General features: G+C 46.3%; 1 non-coding gene across 1 annotated transcript; it reads left to right on the top strand.

Moving 5' to 3' along the window:
• The first annotated feature begins 24,802 nt into the window (after positions 1-24,802).
• LOC112879183 lies at positions 24,803-24,909 on the top strand. The gene has a single exon (XR_003226006.1). It is a non-coding gene; the product is annotated as a small nucleolar RNA R71 (small nucleolar RNA).
• The last annotated feature ends 319 nt before the right edge of the window (positions 24,910-25,228 follow it).

Here is a 25,228-nt window from a genome sequence, read left to right as displayed (position 1 = left end):
TCTCATTTTGAAGAGATGACCTATGGACTAGCTTCTTAGAATCGGGAAAATTCCCGCTTGTGCTAGATCTAGTGGTGGCCAGCATCAGGCTCACCAGAGTACTCATCGACGGAGGAGGCGGCCTCAACCTTCTCCATTGGCGTTTGCTAATGAACCTCTTAAAATAGTCTATAATTGTTAATTAGTTAATGGGTAAGTTCTGATATTTATTTTTTAAAATCTGCTAAATGATTTAGCTTCCGCTATAGACCACTATAGCGTCTCATAGCTTTTGAAGAAGGACGCCACTAAATAGGATAGCCCACTATTTAAAACATTGGGCATCACAGACATGCTCACCCCAAACAAGGCTCCCTTAACTCGACTACACCACTTGGGCCCGTGACCCTGCCAGTCACCTTTGGCATGAGGGAGAACTGCAGGACCGAGTACATAAAGTTCGAGGTGGTAGACTTCAAATCATCGTACCACGCCATCCTGGGAAGACCTGCATTGGGCAAGTTCGTGGTTGTGCCTCATTACGTCTACTTACTTCTCAAGATGCCAGAAAAGAGTGGAGTGCTCACCTTCCGTGGCGACTTGAAGAAGTCGTATGCCTACAGCCAGGAGGCCATCGAGTATGCTTCAACCATGTGCTTGCCAGATTCTTCATCAGAAGTACTCGCGGACGCGCAATAGCTATCCCAGTTAGGGCTGGAGATCCTAACAAAGAAGGCGAACCAGTCCAAGCTACAGACCACCGGGGACGTCGCACTCAAGGCAATTCAACTGTAGGAGGGTGACTCGTCCTTGATTGGCACAGGGCTCGGCGACAAATAGGAAAGCGCGGTCATCAGTTTCCTTAGGGCGAACCGAGATATATTCATGTAAAAACCAGCGGATATGCCAGGTGTGCCCAAGAAGCTGATTAAGCATAGAGTGAATGTAAATACTAAGGCCACCCCCAAGAAGCAGCGACTCCGGAGATTCGCTCAAGACAAGAAGGAGGTGATAAAAAAAGAGATAGCTAAACTACTCGCGGCTGGTTTCATCAAAGAGGTGTAGTTAGCTAATCCCGTCCTTGTAAAAAAAGAATAATAATGAATTGAGTATGTGTGTTGACTATACTGATCTCAACAAGCACTGCCCGAAGGATCCCTTTGCGCAACCACGCATCAACCAAGTAATTGATTCCACCGCCGGTTGCCTACTACTTCATAACACCCGAGGAAATTCTTGCGTATAGCCGTTGACCGGGCACCTTGTAGAAAGATGAAAAAATTGATTTTTGAACGATAGCTCTATTAGATGATCCGAGACCATAGATGCGTAGAGCTCGACGAGACAAATCCATTTTACTACCCATATGCTTCATTCGGACATCACATGAACACTTGACAAGTGGATGAAGTTTGGTTCAGTTTGAGAGAAAAATAACGTAAACCTTTGATTACCGTGAGTTTAGTGGCCATTAGGAATCAGTTTCCTTTTTCCTCCCCCGTTCTTTTCCTTGACCGTGGCCTGCTTCCTTGGCTGCCCTAGCTGTGGTGCTCCCTTCAGCCAGTCCACTGCTGCTGCCTAGGGAAACAAGAGGGAGAGAAGAGATGAGAAAAGGAGGAGAAAAGAAGGAAAGGATAGGGCTGCACAGACCCTAGGCCTTTGGGGAATCAAGGTGAGATGGTTTTGATATAATCCCTGTGTTCTGGATGAGATTTAGGACCAGCAATTACCAAGTTTCGTTGGTTAGATGGGGGATTAGACTTGATCTCGTAGTAGCCTCTGCAGAATGATGGATCGGGCAGTTTCTGTTCGTCCCATCTTTTGGTCATCATAGAGGCCGAATTCAATTCTTCACATGCAGAGGTTTTTGTAGAGGACTCAAATATCTTTCCACGAAGTCCTATCTCATAATTTATAGCCATATGATTTAGGAGATATTGCAGTTCAAACTTTGATCTCTTGTTCTGACGAGTGTCTGTACAGTAATGGATCTATTAAGTTTTTGACCATCTTATCGGACATATCAGTTTTCCAATGAATACCAAAGTTATAGTGTTTTTATCAGGCTTTCCATAGTGGTAAAGTACATTATTTTTGGTAGGACAGAACTCCAGATATAAATTTCACAATTGGACTGCTAGATATTTCTGTCAGATTCAGCACCAGAGGTTCAGATTATCATTAGTCCATCCTATTGATTTCTAATTCAATGGTCTATATCACAAAATTATGGAGGATATAATCTCCTATGATCTGGTGAAGTTTCATAATTTTTTGGACTTCTGGTTTAGTAGATATTATCTTTTTACCTATGTTTGTCAAAGCTGGAGATAGATTCTATTGTCTGAATTGAAGTGAAGATTAGGACTACTTAGTGTCTGAATACCGACTGATGAAAGTTGTAGTTCTTGTTCTGTTGGTTTCAAAAATGTATTTGTTTGCTATAACAGCATTTTTAGATTTAAATATACAAAAAAGACAAGCAATACTACTGTGGTTAACCAAACGCTGTGCTTGTTGTTTTGTTTTGTACGTCGGGTTCAAGCGTAGCAACGCTTTAATTGATGTTTAAACATCTTTGTATTTTTGTATTGGTGCTGAGTTATGTATATGAACAGGTGGTGCTCCTTTGAATCGTGGTTAGCTCACATTCTTTATCTTCGGAGAAGGCAAGTGAACATGGCCATGTTTTCGCCGCAGCTTTAACTTGTTGTTTATTTCTACCTACACTCTAACCTACACTCTAACTTCAGAAACCAAACTAAAGCAATGTGTTCTCCTAGGTTGACGGACGGGGCTATGTTACGATATTTCTGTTGATGATTGAGACCCTGTCTGTTTAGTGAAAATGCTAAGATTGCGGTGTGTAGTAGTAGCGGTTAAGTTTTTGAACATACTAACCACATGTCGAGAATATGGTAATCAGTAAGGTTAAGTACCTGATCGGATCGGCGAGTGGACATTATTCTCACCCTCTTGACGTCGTTCCCATGGGCACATGGTGAGTGCATGAGCAGCCACGGCCCAGCGCCGTACCGTGGTTCGTGGACCTCTGTACTCGAGGGGGGTGGCCCTGATCCACAACCCGGGAAGAAAGGGGAAAGTTGCACGTGTGACTCTGTGAGTAACCATGTGACATGTGTTTAGGTTTCCCCTTGTAAGGTTAAGAAATTCGATTCAAATCATCCGTTTCTCACGGCCATTGAGACTGCTTAACCCTTTTACCGCATAGAGTAAGAAAAGGAATAATGATGATGATTAATCTGGTTGGATGCTCAGTTAGTTATTTTTCTACCATGGGTGATTTGGATAGTTGCTTATCTAGAATGGTTAATCAACTAGAACTTGATGCTAAAACTTGAAAGCAAGGACTCACTCTTAGATGCTTTTTGGTAAAAACTATGCTCAGCCAAAAGCCTTGCATATCTAGGAGTCAGCTAGGTATATACCACTCGTCGGGTAAGCCTTGCTCAGTATTAGTTTACTCAGTCTTGCTTCTGGCTTTATTTTCAGGTGAGACTTTGAGGATATAGTTGCTAGTTTGACTTGGCCATGTACTCTTCCTTCTGGTTGGTCGGTGGAATGGGATACGTCCCCAGCCAACGATGTTAACGCTGAATGATGTCATGCACGAGCTTCATCATGATATCTTGTATTGTTATTAGAACTATCGTTTATTTTCCACTGCACTATTAAACTCAGAAAATACTTGTTTATGCATGAATTCAATCTTGGTTTGTAATAATAATTCATGTTGAACTTTATGATGTAAAATTGTGGATTGTTGTAATCTCTAGGCTCACCTTCGTGTGGGTTGTATGTATGCATTGTTTCGATCGAAATTCCAGTGGTTGCATCGAGGGTTACCCGACAGACTTGTCGTTTTACTCCGTTTTAAGTGCATGTTAGCCTGGATTGCCTCTATGGTGATGGTCAGTGCAATTAAGCTGGATTAATTCGGGCGGTTCTGCCACAGTCAGTGACCTCGCTCAGGGGCTGAGTGCCGTAAATTCTCAACGAAATAAGCAACCGGAAATAGGGAGATAGATCTATACTATTGACCCTCGAAACGCATCTACAAGCCCTTTCGAGGCTCGGGGGGGCCATCCCGTCGAAGACTAGAGAATAGGCAGGAGTTCACTAACATCAGGGCTGCCGAAGGAGCTTGAGGATTCGGAGGAATGCTTTGACCATGACGAGCACCGACCAGTTTGTTGACTTTGGTGGGGACCCATTCAGCAACTCGGCACTCAGGGGCTTGACGGAGGTAGACCTAGGTACCTCCCTGCCGAGTGGAGCCCGGTTCTTTAGGGAACGACTACGCTTAACGACCCGGCAGACAGGCACTCGGCTAGACGGCGGGAAGGGTCCTTTGGGATCAAAATAAGGGCCGAATTGGATACCCATGATATTGTGTATCTTAACCGACCTGATGCCTTGTAAACAACCCGAGTAGATCTTAACCTAACTTGTAACCCATGGCTACTCGACTATAAAAGGGGGTTGTGGGGATACCCACCAAACATCACGCAACTAGCCTGCACATTGCAGAAACCCTAAACCAATCAATACAATACCGAATACAGGACATAGGGTGTTACGCTCCTAGAGGTCTAAACCAATCAAAATCTCTATGTCTTTGTGTTACCATCAAGTTGTTGGCACTGCGATCTCTCTCACCTACAAATCTACTACCTGAGCATACCCCGGGTGGACTTGCCGGAGTACAAATCTGACAAATGGTATAGAGAAAAGAGCAAAGATTCGTGATTTATAAGAATCACGATGGAAGCGGGATATGGGGAGAACCACAGCCCCAACCCAAAATTCCACCGACCACACAAACAAAGAGAAAGAAGACAAAGTAGATGTGGAGAAATTTGGAAAGTGCGTCTTCATCTACTTCTCCAAGATGGGACGACAAATGGTAATCACGCTTGTCACACCCGATTTATAAAGGACATAAATCGAGCAATCATATATGCGCCAGGATTAAGTCACGCATATATACAACAGAATCCTCAAGATATCACAACACATATCACGAATAACATTAATATAAATCATATATGAATTATTTTATTACAAACGAATCAAGAACCAGTTCAAGAGTTGCGGAAGCGTAAAAGAGATACATGTAGAGCTGGGCGCCACAGGGACATCGACTGGGAGACAAACGCCTAGAAGTCGTCGAAGCTGCTGACGTAGTCCTCCACGTTGCCGGGCACTGAGCAGCAGTCGAAGATATCCAAGAGAACAGAAGAGTAGAGAGGCAAGTGTGAGTACAAACTCGTACTCAACAAGTATAACACAAACTATGAGGCTCTAAGGTTGGCTGACTCGACTGCATTAGCTTTTAGTCTTGGCAGAATTTTATTAAAGCTAATTACTATAAGTGGATGAATTACCATAAACCCGAATTGCATAATAAATTAATCAATATTAATTAAGAACTACTGAGAACCATCCAAACCAAAACCACCCGGGGAATCTCCCTAATCAAAGGTTGATAACCCCACTAATCAAAAAGAGGATCTGGGCCACTCATGACTGTGAGCACAGCTGATATATCAGTTTTACACTCTCGAGAGGTTGCACAACTTTACCCACAAGTCGTGAGCTACGCTAGTTGTTCATCACACTTCCTTAGGTGTGATGGCTAGCAAGCACACTATGAGACCGTTACAAAGGATCACGTTGGTAAGGTGTAACCGCTAAGGATTCCGGATCAGCGACGATGGGGCCCACCTCCGGGGGTACAAGCACACAGCACAGACCAAGCCGGAGGAGCAGGGACCATTGAAGCCTACCACCCCTCTTGCCCACGCAGGTAAGTTACTCCCGAACCAACACGACCTAATTAGTAAGTCAAGACCGTCACATTCCAGTCTTGGGGTTGCGCGGTTGTCCCAGGTTGTCGCTCTATGAACCGGTCCTTATGGAGAGTGGCCAACCAAGCACTAAGCACCGTGCTGGCCCCCTAAACCAAGTTTCTAACAAAACATCTTTTACGGAGACGTGAGCCACTCAAGCACACAGCACAGAGGGCCACTCTCAGGATTAAATTGCATAGATCCATTAATCAAATTTAATTAAGAAGGACCATAATTTGTGAGAGCGCAGCACCTAGCACAACTAATCAAAATGCAACCCAAGGTGTAATATACAGGATAAAGTGGCTAGGAAATCCTTATAGGCATACAGTATTAAAATGCAGTATGAAATTGTATTTAAAAGTGATAGGAGGTTCATGTTATACTTGCCTTCCTCAGAGTTCTCCTGCTGCTGCTCAAAAACTTCAGAAAATGATGGCTCCTGGTACTGGTCCAAAGGCTCCGCGTCTACTCACGATCATCAAGCATGGGCCAGACATACACATATGCACAAACAATAGCAAACTATAAGAGAATAGCACACCAATACAATAGAATAGCACACAAAACTATGCTAGAACTGTTCTACGCGTTACAACGATCGCGTGAGCGCAAGAATCAACTAAAACGGAGCTAAGACGCGAAATCTAGGGCTAAAACAAGGTCCAGGGACCTTTCTGTAAGAAAACAGGAAGTTCTAAGGGGTTCTGCGCAAAAACCGAGGGCCTAAACCTAATTAAAGGGTAGACACAGGGGCTAGCCTGCAAAAACTTCCAAGAAAGGACTGGAAAACCTAAATCTAGAAAGCTCAGGGGTCAAAAGGGAAGAAAGGACCTATCTGTAATTATTTTTGAACTACGGATGGACTGCGGGTTGATTTCTCAAAAGGGCAGGGACTCTTTAGCAAAACTAGCGGGGTGAAACGGTACCCTTTAATCTGGATCGTCAGATCTAATCCTAACGGCCCAGATTAGATCTCCACTGCGAAGAGGTACGCGCGCACCATGGCCGCTGGATCTGGATCCAAGGGTTCGGGTCTATACTTAACTGCCTCGAACCTGGATCACCCATCTGGGATCGGACGGTTCAGATCTATCCCGCGCCCGAACCGGTACGCCTGGCTCGGGTCCGTTGATTCCCGATCTAAGGGCTGCATTTGGGTGAGACCCGATCTAATTGCGAGCGCAGGATGCGGATCGGACGGCCCGTGGAGTTTGGGCGCGGGGTGGCGGCGCTGGGTCGCTGGAGCTCGGCTTCCGCGGCGGCAGCTCGCCGGAGCTGGCCAATCTTGGCCCTCCGGGCTGGAATCCGAGCGGGAAAAGGGTCAGGGCGGCGCGGCTCAGCATGAGTGACCCACCTAGGGTTACAGTAGGGTTCGTCGGGGCTCTGTGTGGCAAGTCCACGGGCGACGGCGGCAACAGAGCGCCGGTGGTCGTTGATCCGGTTGTAGGGGAGGCTACGACCTGCGGAAACTAGCGCAACAGGACCAGGAGGAGTGTGTGGTGCTCATCGAGGCGGAAACTGGCCGGAGGCGTGGCGGAGGGCGATCGTCGACGACAGCGGGCGGTGGGGACGGTCGGTGTTCGTGGATAGGCTGCAGCAGGGGTGGCCGGGGTCCTTGGCTTGCGTAGATCGGCTCCGAGGACTCTTGCGAAGGCGACCAGAGGGTTAAGGGGGCCCGCGGTACGCCGGCGGCAAGAAATTGCGGCGGCGGCCGTGCTCACCGGTAGCGGCCTTCGGAAGAAATCCAGGCCCAAGAATAGGCCGGAGTCGCGGGTGAAAGGCGCTGGAGCTCCTGGGTGACAAGGCGACGCTGATGCGGAAACCCTCGCGGGCCGGGGCGCGATGGAGCAGCGTGCCCACGGTGGCGCAGAGGAGGTGCTGCGGCGGAGCAACGCGGAGGGAGGTCCTAGGGTTCGGGAGCGCCACCAAGGGCAGGGATAGGAACGCAGGGGGGTTCGGGGTCGTCAGATAAAGCCCGGCCGGGGTCTCGTCGCGCGGGCCCAGGGGAGAGGAGCTCGCCGGAGGTTTCGGGGGCCGTTGCGCGCCGGGGAGGAAGAGAGAAAGGGGAGGGAGGGCGCTGACGTGTGGGGCCCGGATGGCAGCGAGGGAGGGAGGGGGAGCGCGCTCGGGTGGCCGGGCTGAGGGAGGAAATGGGCCGAGCGCGGCCCACGCGGGGAGGGAAGAGGAGAGAGGGGGCCCGAGGGGGAGAGAGAGGGGGAGATGAGTGGGCCGGCGTGGCCCGTGCGGGAGGAGGGAAGGGAAAGGGGAGAGCTGGGCTGGGCCAAGGGGTTTGGGTTGCTTTCCTTCCTCCTTCTTTCCCTTTTCTTTTCTATACTCAAACTCCCAAATAAAACTATTTGAATTCGAATAAATTTGAATTCAAACCCTATAAACTCAACACAAGAAAAACAATGCCCCAGCATGAATGCACAAACATGTTGACCTTATAATTAATTTTATTTTCTCGTGTTATAAGATTACTTTAAATGCAAGATAAATTAGAGAAAACCCTGGAAATTTTATTTAAGCCCACATAAATTCCTTAAAATTTTGGAAAATTACATTAGGGTGTTACAACGCTGGAGAAAAGTCTTGCCGATCAAACTTAAAATGACGAGCCCTTGCCAAAGGTAAATTAGTATTTATCTCATATTTGATTTTTCCAAATTTTAATTTTTCACTCCATTTAAATTTTCTCACTGCTTGTTTGATTTTTTCCAAACCTTTCTTGCATACTAGAATTTTTCTAGCCATTTTTCCTTTTTACAAAAATTCTAAAAATATTTATGAGTATAAAAATCCATTGAAAAATATTTTTGAACATCTTTCGGAGCAAATCATAGCCAAGGCACCCAGGCATGACATCATGTTGCCGTTGGGAGAGGGCCATGGGCCAAGGCTGTCAGCAAGTGGGGCCAGCAGGGGGCGGCCGAACCTTAGATTTGGCCAAACACATTTGAACGTTGCTAGGCCCAGCCTGGGCCAATGGTCACTAGACGTTGCCTGCTTCACGTTCCCGGCCGTTGGAGCCCTTGGCTATATAAATAGAGCTTGAGAGGGGGTGTGTTTCACTCACTAGTCATTCTCCCTCCCTCTCACAAATTTTGCTCTCGGAATTTTATTGGATTTTTGCTCAAGTTCAAGTGCAGCAAATCTCTCTCTCATTTCTAGGGCATGTGCAATTCAGCAAATAAAGCAAGCATCAGAGGAGAGAAGTATGTGTGCTGCCAAGGGAGAGGCACTCAATGCCATTGCCAGCCCACATTTTTCGCCTGCCCTTCTCGTTCCACCGTGCATAGCTTCTTAGTTGTTTCTAACAGGCCTCGTGTGCAAACATCACATACATTCAGAGCTCACAGTGAAAGATATAGCATGGCACAAGCAAACATCACCCAAAAAATAAATGGCAATCGGACACCAATATAGGTTTATTATTCAACCATGATTTGCATTTACATATGAGCACTAACAAAGCTCGATCGAGATCTCATAGGAGTGAAGATCTCACCTTATCTGGCCAAAATTGAGCAATAGGTTCAAGAACGAAATCCAACGACACTGAAGCCTAGCTATGTTATTCTGCAAAGGGGAGCGGATGCGAGGCCGGCTGCCAGTCACCTGAGAACGTCCTGGGGAGTAATGAAGGGATCGTTGAACTCCACCGTTCGCACCATCTGGTCCAGCTCCCACCGTGCCTGCGCCCTGAGCCGCTCGATGTCGCGCCTGCGGATGGCATCGGAGGCTGGGCGCGCCCTCGTGAGGAGCGCGCGCACCGTCCCTTCGCTGTCGGAGGACCGAGGGCTCGGCGACGAGCTCGCCGCGCCGTCACCACCGACCTGCTGCTTCTTAGTCGCGATCGGGACTCGGGATGAGGAGGCGCGCCTCTTCGACTTCCCGGAGTCGGGTGTTGTCGCCTTCCGCTTCGCCGCGGGTGGCGCGCCCGTGTGACCGACGGCGGCGCCTCCATTGCGGCGCTTGGTGTTGCCGCCGAGGGGCGATCTTGGCGCCTCGTCGCCTCGGCTGCAGGGCCGCAGCAGGTTCCCGATCTTCACGGCGGGAGCATTCTTGTTCCCCTTCTCGTCAGCCGCTCCGCTGTGCCGCTTTGCCGGCGGTTCTTTGTTGTGGGACGAACCCATCCGATCCTGTTTCTCGGCGTCGGCGGCATCGGGTCTGGAGAAGCAGGCGGGGTTGAGGCGGATCCGCAACGTACGGGCTGGCGGGATGGGGACGGCGGCGGCGCGGGCGGTCGGGCAGAGAGGAGGGTGCAGGACGGTCACGTCCATGGAGGGATGGGGAGGGTTAGGGCTCGCAAATCGGGAGGATGCCAAGGTGAAACGGCAGAGACGCTGGAGAGGGTGGAATGGTAAGAGATTAGTGCGGCTTTGGCAGCCAAATCGATCACGCTAATTTCGGAATTTCGTTGGAACCGGCGCGCACGGCCCCGCGCCCGTGAATCTCGAACCTTCTATTTAGGGAACGAACATTCCTCATCAAGATTCATTTTATAGATAAATAGCAGTGCGCAAAAAATATACTTCTCAAAAAATATAGTGCGCTAAAATCTTTTCCTATTTGCTAAAATTGTTATGAGAATTTCTTCCATCCCAGCACCTCAATGTTGTGCCTGTTGATCTGGTTCAGGATCTTATCCATACTGGCTACCGGTCCTTCTCTACTCCCCAGTGCCAGCAGCTGCGGCCTCCTCCCGATCAAATTGAGCCGTATTTAACAGAAAGACTATGAGTTAGTGGGTTACACTTAGATGATATCAATTTGGTTATATCGTGATGGTGTTAGGCACTGCTAGACCTATAAAATTGGTGTGATGACTTTATAATTATACTTGTTGGAGTCGAAAAAAGTGGTTGATCAGGATCGAAGGAAGCAACGATAGGCCATGGTCTTATGGAAGTGTCTCGGTCTTTGGATGCCAATGATCATGGGTGGCAGCTGCCACGTGTACATGTACACTAATAAAAAAGGCTCACTAGTACGGTTTAGGAAATCTGTGTTATCCCGGTTTTCCAACCGGGAACGCTAATCCGGAACTAAAGGTCCGAGCCTTTAGTTTCGGGTCAGGCAACCGGGACTAAAGAGACTCCCAGCCGTGGCGAGGCAGGGACCCCCTCTAGTCCCGGTTGGTGTTACCAACATAGACTAAAGTTTTTTTATTTTTTCTGTGTCTTTTCCATTCATTTATTTTTTGTTTCAGTTATATTTTCAATTTCAAAATTACTTAGTATTTTATAGTATTACTATACGTTCCTACATGCGTGCTTGTTCGAGTGGGACTGACCACTGAAGTGCAACAAAGTGAAACATGCATAGATATATACATACAAAGTGCAACAAAGTTTTATATGACATCTATGCTATATACTTCTGTCAAGAATGTGTCCATCATAGTGGAATTTACCATCTAGTTTGACAACTGCTCATAAATAAATTTTGCCATAGCTTCTTGAATCACCAAAATTCTTTTCTTGTGGAAGGAACTATCCCGCATCCTATGGACCTATAAAAAAGTGAAAATACTAATTATGATAATTTTTAAAATTAGTTGAAACATTGCAAAATGTTATTTATTACTTACTTCCGCTTTCCAAGAAATATATGTCCTGTAAGGACCTACAAGAGTATAAATATGCTTGCATATATTCTATGCGCATAAATTATGACCCCGTGTCTGCCTCAAACACTTTAAGATAAAAGAAGTCATCATGAATATATAATAAAACAAATGAAACCTGCAAAGCAGCATCTAGTATGTACTAGAAAGTCTGTCTTCAATCTAAGTTCACGCGTGAAATTATGTGGTTCGTTTTTACTTAACTTTTTCTAAACGCTGCGCATGATCGAGAATGAATAAATATATTTATCGCTAAGCGCATATAAGGAATTCTCGCAATTAGTAATTACCTTTTCAACAAGTCGGTCATGTCTTGGTAAAGTTCTGGTTTTTGTTCAATGAGTCCATAACAATCGCTAAGCGCATATCAGCAATTATGTTAATTAATATCCAACGATTTCTTCAAGATTATACATAGCCACTTTTTGTTAGGGTTAGAAAAATTCAATTATACAAAAGTGAAAGGGTTATAAGGCAGAAAACACTTACTGAAAGTTGTAAGAAAACAGTATATTTTGCTTGTAATGCTGAATGATCAAGAACTTGTATGAGTTATGAAATATTTCTTGAGGGTTGTCATTTAGAGTAACGCAATTCACAACCACTGGATCGACGAAATCCATGTGAAAGTAGTCATTCTTCCAGCAAGTTTAAATCTTCATCCTACATGATACAAAAGAAACAAGGAATCTATAGGTTGAGGGTACGTAATAAGATTGGCTAATTATGTAAATGAAAATTAAAGAACACCACTTACAGAAGCCGGGTGCTGACAAAACTGATGGCGAGGCATGTAACACCCTAATTTTCAAATCAGGAATCTAAATAAATTTTGCAAGATTTTTGCAGGATCCATAAGGTTTTTATTCAATTTCTTTTGATTTTAGAACATTTACCGTGAATCATAAATAATTTACTTAGCCATAAAAAGAAATATAAGGAAAATAGGCCTTGTGCATTTTTATGCCGCACTGCATTATTTTATTATTTATTTTCATTTTCATTATTTTATGAGTGCATCTCTCTCTCCCTCTCTCTTTCTCCTCTTGGCCTAGCCCATATCCCGCTTCCCCTTCCTTTTTCTCCAGCGCGGCCCAGACGACCCAACCCTCTTCCCCCCTCTCTCCCCCTTCCTTTTTCTCCCACATGGCCTAGCCCGGCTCGCCGGCCTACCCTGCCCCCTTCTCTCCCTCTCTGCCACCAACAGGCGAGCCCCACCTATCGGGTCATCCCCTTTCCCCGATCGAGCCAGACTCGAGCTCGAGTCCGACCCGGCCGCGCTGCCCCCGCGCCACCTAGCCCGCACACCGAGGCCCCTCGGTCACCCCTATAAAGGCGTAGGCCCCACGCCCTGAACCACCACAACCTGCAGCCACCGCCCCTCGCCCTTGCAAAACCCTAGCCCTAGCTGCCGCCGCCCTCGCCGAGCTTCGGAGCACTGCCGCCCCGCCATTCCGCCACCTTTCCTCGATGACAAGCCACCGCCGGAGATTCCCTACATGGTGGGCAACTCACTGGCCCTCTTCCTCCTCTCTCTCTCTCTCTCTCTCTCTCTCGCTTCCTCGCACCCGGGATCGCTCGCCAGAACCCCGAGACCGCGCACTGCCGCCGTGCGCCCCTCTCTGGGCCTTGGCTCGCCAACCCAAGCCCCTAGCCGCTTCCCCTTCTTGGTCTCCCTCTCCCCGGCCTTTTGCCTAAGCGAAACTGAGCCGGAAACATGATTTTGCTTTTCTCCGGCGATCCTGCCACCGCCCACCGCCGCAAGCCACGCCGCCAGCCATCCAGCGCCGCCACCCAAGCCACTAGCCGCTCTCGGCCGTCTGATCTAGATCGAATGGCCTAGATCCGATCTACCCCGAGTCAGCCCAACCCCGTACCGGTCAACCCTCGGCCCTTTTGCAAGTTAGCCCCTAAGTTTTACCGAAATCAACCCGCACTCCACCGCAATTCAAAAGTATTTACAAATAGGTCCTTTTTCTTCTGTTTTAACCCCGGGACTTTTCTAAAATAGAGCCCGCCGTTCCTAGCCTCTCTGTTTTTCAATCTAAACCCTAGATTTAAGGTTTATTTATATTTTAGCCTTTGATTTCTTTTACAGAGCTCTTTTAGTTTCAAATATTTTACAAATAATCCCCTGGAACGATGTTTTAGCCATAACTTCTCCGTTTTAACTCCTTTTCATCGATTCTCGTGCTCACACGATCCTTGCGACGTGCATAGTAGCTTTCTAACCTTGTTTTGATTTGTTTACATTGTTTGGTGTACTATTTCTTATTTATTGTACTTGCTTGCTTGCATGTACTTGTGTGATGCGATAGACGGTGTGCAGTTCGAGGGTCTGCAAGAGCAAGGCTTTGAAGATGCCCCTGAGCAGCAACAGTGCTTTGAGGAAGCAAGTGGTCCTTGATCATACTTTGGTCCTAATAATGTTAATACACACCTTTCCTTTATATGCATGCATGTGTCTATAATATGATGGGTCCCAAGCTAAGGATATGCCTAGTTTTCTTTTGAACTTTCTTGATTAAACTTGGATTGTTTACTTTATGTTGTAGCTATGCTAGTTGCTCATCCACTTAGACTATGGTTGGTTAACATGGAAACTATGCTATACTTGTTTTACTCATGTTCTGGAATACCATTATGGTGATAACTTTAAGATCATTGCATGAATTGGGACATGTAGAACCACCCAGGAAAACAGTGCAACCATAATATTATATGGCTTTGGTCTTGGCTAATTAATTAGAAACTTTAGCTTATGATAATTTTACCGAAAGGGCAAGAGGGGTTGCATTGTCGGGGTATATCTCGGTCCTCTTGAGGGTATGATATGGTCCTTGTTAAGGCGTCTACCTCATTAGGGAGAGTTATGACCGCATTGACTTGAAATCTTAGTTGATCGGAATCTTTATAAAGGCCTTATAGTGATCCCTGCCACTCACCTCGGAAGTGTTTAAGGGCCTTGCAAACCTGGGTATCAAGGGAAACACGAGTTGTGGGTAAAGTGTACAACCTCTGCAGAGTAAAAACTGATATATCAGCCGTGCTCACGGTTAAGAGCGGCTTGGACCCTCACATGATAATTGAACTTGAACATGATCTAAATTGATGTTCTTTATTTATGTTTTGATACTTATCTCTTTTACTTATTTAAGGGGTTTGGTATATACTTACACTTAGTTAATGCTTGCTAAATAAAACTTGGCCAACTAAAAATTCTTATTGCAGTCAAACCTTGTCAGCTTTTCCTTAAATTTTGGCCTTGCATGTCATATAATTTACTCCACTTGTTGAGTACCAACCATAAGTGAACTCACGCTTGCTTTATTAAAATCAATGCTACTCAGAGTAAGATAATTATCCTGAGTTTCCTGAAAACTTTGAGGAGTTCTAGGCGTATGTCTCCCAGTCATCTGCTTGTGAAGTTGATGTTCCAGTCATCTGCTTGTGAAGTTGATGTTCCGCTGCTAGCTAAAAAGGTTTATTTGTTTGATTAAGATTAAGACTTTCGGTCATGTAATAAAGTGCCTTAATACTCTCTTTCATTATGATATTGTTTCGGATATACACTAGTATCGTTTATCATATGTGTGTGAACTTGATCCTGGTGCACATATGAGATGCATTTGGTTTTTTTCTAAAACCGGATATGACAGAAGTGGTATCAGAGAAGTGTTGACTGTAGGACATTAGCCTAGTTAGTAATGGTAAAAAATTAAAGCTTATCTTGCTTAGTAACCTACCTTCTGCTTACTTGCTTTTGAAAATTGCTTATTTCTTAATTATATCACTTTTATCTCATCCTTGTCTTCATGCTTGCCTCACAAGTGTGTTGCTATTTCTAAACTCCTTGGTTTGAGGTCACCCATAGCTTTTTCTAAATATTCTCTATCTTGCATTGTCCTCATTTTGCTATAGATGGCAAGAACCAGGGAGACCGCCCGCAAGAGCACCCGTGGACCGCCTCGTCAGATCCAGCATCCTCAGGAGGTGCTCGCACAGGAGGAGCCGGTGCAACTAGAGGATGCCCCCTATGGTCGTGGAGATCGACAACGATGATGATGACTACTAAGGCTACTACGGAGGAGGTTCAACAACTTAACAATTATGGGTTTCCTAGGATATGATTCACAAGTTCAAGTTTAGCAAGGAATGAAATATATGCAAGCCAATCATGTGATGCATATTATCAGAGGATAACCTTGATTTTAATTTTAGTGATTGACAAAAAAAAGGTTTTCAGCTCAAGGAGAATGAGGGGTAGAGTGCACAAACCGTCGCGATGGAGAACAAGCGGGGCCAGTGCTGGTTTGGCCAAACCTGGGGTTCTACCAACCCACGCTAGCACCTGTTTGCCTTGGCCTTTTGTGTGCTGGTTCATTCGGTGTTGTGCGCGTTTTGCGGGTGATCTCAAGCATATGTGCGTTGAAACTCCACACTTGTTCTTGTACCTGGTGCTTTTATTCAAAAACAAAAAGGTGGAAACAAAAAGGGACTCTACTGATTCAAGAATGAGGGAGTACTTTATTTGAACTCAAATATTTTTTGTTATTTTCACCATAAGACTTACTCAAATAAGGTTGAATTAGAATTGCATCAACATAAGCGAAAGAGGATTTACTTATGATGGACCCTTGAAGGGTGGTATGTACCTCCTTCGTATATTGCGCAACATGAAACCAATGCCTTGACTTACCTTTCCACTTGAATTTAGCTCAATGACTCACCCTTTTGGATTTGAAGATTTTGCCTGCAGAGGTTAGTCCACATATACCACCGATATCCATGAAAGTATTAACTCTAAGGTTCATCAATCAAACTTGATGTAGCACTAGCCCAATCTTCCGATAGGTATGGTAAATTCGATTGGTGGAGTCACGATGTTGGCGATCCAGGCTTCTAATCAGTCACAATTTTAACCCTTGCAACCATTACATCGCTGCTTCGTTGGTTATCAACCAAGCACAACTTGATTGACCTTGCTTAGAAGGTTAATTCTGCAAGAGAATTGAAGAGCACAAGCAAAAGAGTATAAGCACGCGAACTGAAATTGCGGATGTGTATGAAGCAAAGGCAAGTATGGGGTTCAAACTCTGATCACAAAAGGACAAATTGCCATAGTGGTGAAGAACAAGAACGGGGGCGCTGATTCACAGCAAAAGGACTTGACATCATAGTTACAATGAAGATGCCTATTTCTCAATGGAAAAATAGAACTAAATAAAACTCAAAACCTAATATGGTGGCTGCTACTGAGTTTATACCGAAGGGGGACGTCCTAGGGTTGTCAGCGATGAGGTGAGGGCGTCTTCAACTTGGGCTTAAGGCCTGACACGGTACAAGGCCGACTTGGCCCAAAATAGATGATGCAGAAACTTATTGTGGTCACACAGAATGATCCATGAATCTTCTGAAGCTCAAACCAGAATCAAAAGAAAGATTTCATTGTCTTCTTTCCAACGCATCAAAGAACGCCCCGTTTCGACGTCATATGAAGGAGATATCAGCATTTCCATTTAGGGTGGTCGGTTGAGTCCAAACCAGACGTTAAGACCAAGTTGGTGACGACTTGTAACTCGTAGAAGACCAAATCTCGAGTGTATCCAGTATGGTGATGTCCTCATCAAAACTTGACACCATATCTAGTTTGACTGAAGAAGATATTCTAACCTAACCACCATGCTTAATTTAAAAGGCCCATGAATGTATGTTGCAGCATATATTCAAACTAGAGCAGACGAGCACAGATAAAGGAAGCATGAAAAAATGATCAAACTATATTCAGACAGAGATGGGCATGAGTATGAGAATGGTGAACCTTAGGCTACCTCCCAGAAGGGCTTTGTTCAAAGTTAAAAGCAGGACATACCTGAGGGTAATTACCATGGCGTTTTCTATGATGGAGAATTCTGAATTGATGCCATGATAACTCCTCTCTTTTTTTTAGTTGGGCAAGATGAAAGAACTAACACCATCTCCAAACCAAGATAAGAATTGGTACGAAAGGAACTTACTTGGGGTACTCACATACCTCCCCCACACTTGGAGTTTGCATTGTTGGGCAACATATTTTCAAGTGTGTAGAGTTCAAGCTTCCCTTCATAATCATTCCCTCACCAAGAATTACCATGGTGTTATAGTCGGTGTAGCTCTCATGTTCTTAGGCGTCACCTCTCCATAGTTCTTTTTAATCTCCACTTGAAATGGTTAGTGACCAAAAATACCCGAAGGAGAGTTTATCCAGGCTATCTCCCGATAATGCTTTGTTTATGGTCACAAGCTCGACCATGGGAACATCCTCTTGCAGCTATCGTTGGTAGTGTGTTCCCCTCTCACCACCAATTGTTGATTATCGTTGAAGCTTTAGCTACAAGGTTAGTGCCATAGTGCATCCACAAAATTTGCAATGCTTATGATAAACATATGCATCTACAACCAACCTCCTAAACCTTTTCCAAGAGAGGACGTTAAGGCGGTTGTAGTTCTCGTACGTGCTCAGGGCACAAAGCATGGCTGACTCTGGAGAGGCATTGAATGAACAAGGTTCTTGTTGTATTTCAAGAATGAATCTCTATCACACCCTATTTATAATAACATAAATCGAGCAATCATATATGCTCCAGGATCAAGTCACGCATATATACAACAGATTATCAAGATATCACAACACATGTCACGAATAAAAGCGTATAAATTATAAAATGAATATCTTTATTACAACTGAATCAAGAATCAGTTCAAGGAATGCGGAAGCGTAAAATGAATACATGAAGAGCTGGGCGCCACAGGGACGTCGACTGGGAGACAAACGCCTAGAAGTCATCGAAGCCGCTGACGTAGTCCTCCACGTTGCCAGGCACTGAGCCACAGTCGAAGATATCCGAAATAGAACAGAAGAGTAGAGAGGCAAGTGTGAGTACCAACTAGTACTCAACAAGTATAACACAGACTATGAGGCTCTAGGCTAGCTGACTCAACTGCATTAGCTTTTAGTCTTAGCAAATTTTATTAAAGCTAATTACTACAAGTGGATGAATTACCATAACCCAATTGCATAAGAAATTAATCAGTATTAATTAAGAACTACTGAGAACCATCCAAACCACAACCACCCGGGGAATCTCCCTAATCAAAGGTTGATAACCCCACTAATCAAAAGGAGGATCTGTGCCGCTCAGGACTGTGAGCACAGCTGATATATCAGTTTTACACTCTCGAGAGGTTGCACAACTTTACCCACAAGTCGTGGGCTACGCTAGTTGTTCATCACACTTCCTTAGGTGAGATGGCTAGCAAGCACACTACGAGACCGTTACAAAGGACCACGTTGGTAAGGTGTAACCGCTAAGGATTCTGGATCAGCAACGATGGGGCCCACCTCCGGGGGTACAAGACACACAGCACAGACCAAGCCGGAGGAGCAGGGACCATTGAAGCTTACCACCCCTCTTGCCCACGCAGGTAGGTTACTCCCGAACCAACACGACCTAATTAGTAAGTCAAGACCGTCCCATTCCAGTCTTGTGGTTGCGCGGTTATCCCAGGTTGTCGCTCTATGAACCGATCCTTATGGAGAGTGGCCAACCAAGCACTAAGCACCGTGCTGGCCCCCTAAACCATGTTTCTAACAAAAACATCTTTTAAGGACGCACAAACCACTCAAGCACACAGCACAGAGGGTCGGCTCCAGAATTAAGTTGCATAAGATCATTAATCAAATTAATTAAAAAGGACCAAGATTTGTTATAACGCAGCAACCTAGCACAACTAACCAAAATGCAACCCAAAGGATATATATAAAGGATATAAAGGTGGCTAGGAAGTCCTTATAGGTATACAGTATTAAAATGCAGTATGAAATTGTATTTAAAAGTGATAGGAGGTTCATGTTATACTTGCCTTCCTCGTACTCTCCCGGCTGCTGCTCGAACTGCTCGGAAGAAGGCTCCTGGTACTGCTCCGGTGGATCGACGTCTATTCACGATCGTAACAGCAATACATGGGCCACACACGCACACACATGCAAACAATAGCAAAATATAAGAAACAGTACACCAATACAATAGAACAGCACATAAAACTGGCCTAGAATTATTCTACGCGTTACAACGATCGCGTGGATATAAAGAACACCTAAAACGGAGCTAAAACGCGAAAACTACGCTTAAAACAAGATCCAGGGACCTATTTGTAAGAAAAACCTAACTTACAGGGGCTTCTGCACAAAAACCGAGGACTTAAACATAAATAAAGCCTAGACTCAGGGGCTAGCACGTGAAAACACGAGGCTTGGACCGCGGGTTCAATTTCCAGAAAAGCCAGGGGCCTAAACGAGAAGAAAAGGACCTGTCTGCGAAACTTTTTGAACTACGGTGTACTGCGGGTTTATTTCCAAGAAGGACAGGGACTCTTTAGCAAAAAGGGATGGGCTGAAGTGGTAAGATTTACTCAGAACGGTTGGATCTGGATCCTGCGGTTCGGAACGAAGGGGTACGCAACTTCTAATCAGGCGCGTCGATCTCAGATCGAACAGCCCAGATCTACTCCACGCGTGAGAGCGGCGGCGCTGGTCGCCGGTGACCAAATCCGTGGCGGCGCATGGCTTGGGTTCGCCGGAGCTCGGCGTTCCCGCCGCTCCGGGGGTTCAAACTCCACTACTTCGGGTCTGGAAGCACCACCGCGACACAGGGAACCCCCTAAGGTGAACAGAAGCGGCCAAGCCGGCCGTGGCGACCGCTCGGCGGTGAGGGGCGGCTAGCTCTCCGGTGAGCACGCGGTCTAAGCGCTACAGGCCGCCAAACTCTACGGTAACCGGCGCAGAAGGACCAGGGCGCGAAGGGGAAACTCACCGAGGGGCTACGGTGCCCGGAGCGCGGCGGAGGACGGCCGGCGGCGAGGTCCTGCGGAAGCAACGCTCGGGGTGATCGCGGATGGGCCGAGGTGGGGCTGCTTCAGGCCTGCTGGTCCCTCAAATCGAAGCACACGGGTCCTGCAGAGGTGCTCAGGGGGTCAACACGGCCAAAGGCCCGACGACGGCGAGCAATTGGGGTGGCGGAGGCCATTACCGACGTGTGTGCTCGGTTTGATTCCCGTCGCAGCAGACGTTACCGGCCCAATTGCCGGCTTGGAGAAACCCTAGACGACGAGGCGGATCTCTTGCAGGGGTGGCGGTGGCCTGAGGTGCAGCGGAGCAGCCTGACCACGGAAGGCCGAGGTGACCGGAGCGGAAAAGGAAGAGGCGGCGGCACTGGAGACCTTCGGTGGCGACTAGGGTTAGGGCACAGGTAGGCACAGGTGGGTGGAGGCTGCGGGGCCACTTAAGGACGGGGGTCGAGGCCTCGGCGTGCGGGCCCCGAGGGGAAGTTCGCCGGCGGTTTCGGAGGTCGTTGAGCACCAGAGAGAACAGAGGAAGGGGAGAAGGGTGCCGACACGCGGGCCCGGGGCGACAGCGAGAGAAGGGAAAGGAGGGGAGCGCGCGGCCGATGGGCTGAGCCGGCCGATGGGCTGGTGGGGAAAAGTGTGGGCCGACGTGGCCCATGCGGGGAAGGGGAGAGGGAGAGAGTGTGCTGGGCCTCGGGAGAGAAGGGGGGAGAGGGAAAGGAGCCCAAGGGAGAAAAGGAGAGTGGGCCGGGCTGCCTGGTTTTATTCCTTCTCCTTTCCTTTCCCCTTTACTCAATCTATTCAAACGAAACCATTTGAATTCAAATACATTTGAATTCAAAACAAACACACCCCACACAAATAAAATAATGCTCCAGCATGAATGCACAAGCAAGTTGATCCTACAATAAAATTTTAATTTCTTGCGTTGAAAAATTACTTTAAATGCAGGATAAATTAGGAAAACGCTGGAAATTTTATTTGAGCCCAAATAATTTCATTAAAATTTAGGGACATTACCTTAGGGTGTTACAATCTCCCATGCTTATCCATGGAATCCTTTCCTTCGGACTCCAGAGTCGGCGCCTCACAAAATTCCATGGCCCATGGATCTTCCATCTCAAGAGATTCATCGTGAATGATTATAGTTGGATTTCGATCACAGTCGAGAACAACGTACTCCAGGCCAGCGGGAAGAGGCTCAAACTCGATTGAGGGTGATGATGATCTTTCATCTTCACCAAGGTGAAGGATTTCTTCCGAGTCATACAATTCGGAAGTGGCAGGTTTTGCAGCTTCAAATGGAACAATCTTGGACGATATAAATGGAGATCCATACATCACCTTCTTGAGCGGGTTTTGCTTGGGATGAGGCTTTGCCATAGGATTTTCTAAACAAGAGGTAGCGATGGTAGAAGTGGGTTCCCTAAGCTTTTTATCTAGGCTTCCTTGAGATGTTTTTCTAGCGGGTAGCCTAGGAGAAGATCAAAATCGATGACATCATAGACGTGGAAATCTAAGCGATCCTCGATTTTGTCTATGGTGACTGGCACATCCCTTGCGATCCCCCGACATTCAAAGAAGAGTCCTGAGGGACTTCTGAGGTATTTGTTGGTTTGGGTCATAGGCTTGTTACCCACTAGAGTGTTTATGAGGTACTCGGATAAGATACAAGCCTCAGCAGTAGGGTCATGAAGGGCTTCTACGGCATTTCCCTTCAAAGCACAAGGGATGATTGTGGAAGTTGAGCTAATCTGAATTGCTTCGAAAGTATGCTTTACCTCCTACAACCAATCCACTATGGTTGTATGGTGGAAATCTTCATTGAGGGTCTCATAAAGACACAACGATGTTGTAGGCTTCTCGTGCCTATGATGATTCGAGGTGTTTCTAAAGTTTCTTGAAGGATCATCCTCGAATTGGAAAGAGAACTTTGAAGGTTGAATTTCTTCTTCCTTCAGTGTTCGCGGTTCGGGAGAGGGTTCAATGGATGAATCTTGGGATGCGAAAGGTGAAAACTCGGATTTGGCTGTTGAGGGCCTCTCATGGATCAAATCGGATTCCTGTCGGTGGGGTTCGTTATGGTCAGTAGGGAAAGAAGATTTTTCTAAGAGGCGAGCTAGGATCTCTCTTCCTTCCATTCGAGTTTTGTGTGCAAACGAACCTCCAGCGGCGACGTCCAGGTCTAGGGCAGATTTTATGTGTATACCCGAGCAAAAGATGTCAAATGATACATCATCAGGCATAGACAAGTCTGGGCTAGGTGCCAAAAGGCATGAGAATCTAGCCCATGCTGCACCTATGGACTCCTTCTCTAATTGCTCAAAGTCGAGGATGTCAATCGGTAGGGAGTCTATGCATTCCGTAAGGGAGAATGAATAACAAAATTCAACTTGAAGTTCTTCCCAATCACCGCTCATACTCCCCATCGTGCGGGTGACTGTTGCTCTGCCCTCTCTATGAGAGAGAAAGGAAATAACTTCCACCGCAAGGTTTCCTATGTCATGCCTGGGATTACCAAGCACAAACACAGTTCCTCGAACTCTTGAAAATGATCATAGGGATTTTCATTAATTGCTCCGGAGAAGGGTCAATTCTGAACAATGGCTATAAAGCTAGGATGAAGTTCTTAGCCAGTTGAAGGGATTTGTTTTGAAGATTGTGATGGCTCATAGAAGTCACCCTTTGAGGTAGAGAGGTGTTGAATGGATAACTTCTCCATGGATAGCGGGGGTAGAGATTGAATCAAAGAAAAGAAAAGATACAAGGGCGAACTAGGTCCGAAGAGAACATAGCAACCGTTCCCTGGCAACGTCGCCAAAAAGCTTGTTGGGTAATTTTACGATCACAAATTAATCTTCAAGCGCACAGATACCGTTGTAGCTTTCGCCCAGGAGTATTCTGAGGTATCGTATCCACTGAGGAACGTGTGTATATTATCTAAGGCTCAGGTTCCTCCAAGGACACCACACTGGATAGAGGAAAGGGGTAGAGAGGATTCCTAAGGCTAAGAATCATAGGTAATATAGATCTATCCTAGTTGTTCACGTCGGGCTACTGCCTTCCCATAGGACAAAACCTGGTGAGCTCCGGTGATATGGCACTGGGATATACCCAAACGGGGAGGGTTATGCTAGATAGACAGGGCTGTCACCACTTTCTACCTACCTCATCTAACCATGGGATATACCACAACCAATAGATAAAGTCTGATCTAGACACCACATTTATACTGTCCTTTACTAACTCTAGAATTAATCTTACTCTAGAGCATCCACTACACTATTGAACTATTGATCCAGTAAACAACTAGTGGACTAGAACTATTTCTTAACTAAGAGACTAAAGCACAAAGGAAATCACAAACACTTACTATGATTGATAAGCATCCATCGAGGTACAAGGTGGAGAAGAGCACCGAGGGCCGACCGGCACCACCTCGACTTCCCCTCACTCTCTCCCTATTTTCTAAGCACTACCTAGGCAGCACTAAACCTTTAAGGTGAGCCTAAAGCTCAAGAATGAGAGTGTAAGCACAAGAGAGGAGAGTGAATGGTGTGTCATAATTCTTACCCCCTCCTCTACTATTTATAGTTCTGACTAGGGGGGTTTCGGTCGGGAAAACAGGTGGGCACAGGGAGAATCGACTTCTAGACATCACCAGGAAGCACCACGTGGAAGCTGGGGGTGAGGGGGCCCAGTGGCAGTTCGGCCGAACCAGTGGCTCGGCTGACCCCTGGCCACCACCTTTGGCCAGGAGACTAGTATGTGGGCCCTTACGTCGGTTCTGGGTGACTTGGCGTAGTCCTATGTCGGTTGCATGCTTGGTGGGCCCTTTAATCCATGGGAGGCTGAACGGCGCGTTCTGATTGGTCAGAGAGGTGTTGCCTTCGATTGAGAGTGTGTGTTAGGCTGTCATGTGGGTTCTTCAATCCTCATGCTTGTTTGTGATTGGTCGGTGTTTTGTAGCTTGGATCCTAGAGCATGTTTTACCTGCATTTCTGCTCAATTTCCAACATAGCAATATTTTCCAAGGGACATGTCGATTTGGCATTATTTTAAATATGCATGCATGAAATTTTAGTTCTCATGATTTTCTGCATCAAATTGATGGTTGAAATCAGTCCGTAACGAGTGTCAACAGGCTTGAAGTGCTTGCATCGGAGCCTTATCCTAGGGCCGTTCCGCGATCTTCTTGAGGAGGATGTCAAGCTTTGCGGCGAGCATGTCCATCTCCTTGACGGTGTGCATGCCTTGCTAGCATGGTTGGAGATGTTCTTCATTCCATCCTTGGTTAGACACCATCTTCTCTATCAAAGTTTTGGCCCTATCAATGGTTAGCGAGAAGAAACCACCACCTGCAGTAGCATCGATGTGGTCGCGGGATGTTGGAGTCAGCCCATTGTAGAAATTCTAAAGAATAAGCCAATCATCCATCCCGTGGTGAGGACACGCAATGATGTACTCCTGAAGCCTCTCCCATGCTTTAGAGATTGACTCATTAGACGCCTGGTGGAAACTGGAGATTCTTCCTCGAAGAGCGTTGGTTTTGCCCATCGGGAAGAATTTGGCGAGAAATGCCTTGGTACATTTTCCCCATGTATCCACTGCACTTGTGTTGGCATAAAACCACTGTTTTGCCTTCCCTAGAAGAGAAAACGGAAATTGTCGGAGTTAGATTGCATCCTGAGTGACTTCCTTAATGACAAAAGTGCTACAAAGCTCTAGGAATTGCTGCAGATATGCGCTGGCATCCTCGTTGGCCTTGCCACAAAATGGGCTGGCCTGCACAATCGTAATGAGATGTCACACCCTAAAATATTTAATTTTTGGATGTGATATCTTTTAGAATGTGTTCATC

The sequence above is a fragment of the Panicum hallii genome, chromosome 1, assembly GCF_002211085.1.
Source record: "Panicum hallii strain FIL2 chromosome 1, PHallii_v3.1, whole genome shotgun sequence".
Lineage (NCBI taxonomy): Eukaryota > Viridiplantae > Streptophyta > Magnoliopsida > Poales > Poaceae > Panicum > Panicum hallii.
This window is presented reverse-complemented; position numbering and strand designations above follow the sequence as displayed.